Raw genomic sequence first — 515 nt, 5'->3', positions numbered from 1 at the left:
CCAGTAAGTTGGGAACCAAGTGAGAAGGGTTAAAATAGGGAGAAAAAAAACTTTACTCTTCAACAACTCACTAATGGAAGGCAATCCGCATTTTTTTGGATCACGCTCACCAATGCTGGTTTTCTGGCAGGCAGGGTCTCACGACTCACAGACAACCCTGAAACGGGCTTGCTAATAGCCTAGCTCAGTTTGAATAGATTTCAAGGAATTAGAAAAGTGGTTGAAAAAAAGAGCCCACATCGATTTTGTATGGTTTTGAACCATCTGCAGCCCCAAAATGATGATGAGCCCTAGGAGACCAAGGAGTAAGGAGCATGATGATGATGATGCGACAAACTCTTTGAAGTCTCTCTCCCTGTTTCCTATCGACGGAACGCCTTGCATGTGTACTTGCCTGAATCCCCACATTAAAGTCGCACAGCTTCATTAAGCCACAAAGAGGGATGAAATTCTACCCAATATTTGTGGGAAAATGAGCATTTTGTGAGGAATCATCAATAATTTATCAGGCTTAA

This window comes from Tigriopus californicus, chromosome 5 (assembly GCF_007210705.1).
Source record: "Tigriopus californicus strain San Diego chromosome 5, Tcal_SD_v2.1, whole genome shotgun sequence".
Taxonomy (NCBI): domain Eukaryota; kingdom Metazoa; phylum Arthropoda; class Copepoda; order Harpacticoida; family Harpacticidae; genus Tigriopus; species Tigriopus californicus.
This window is presented reverse-complemented; position numbering follows the sequence as displayed.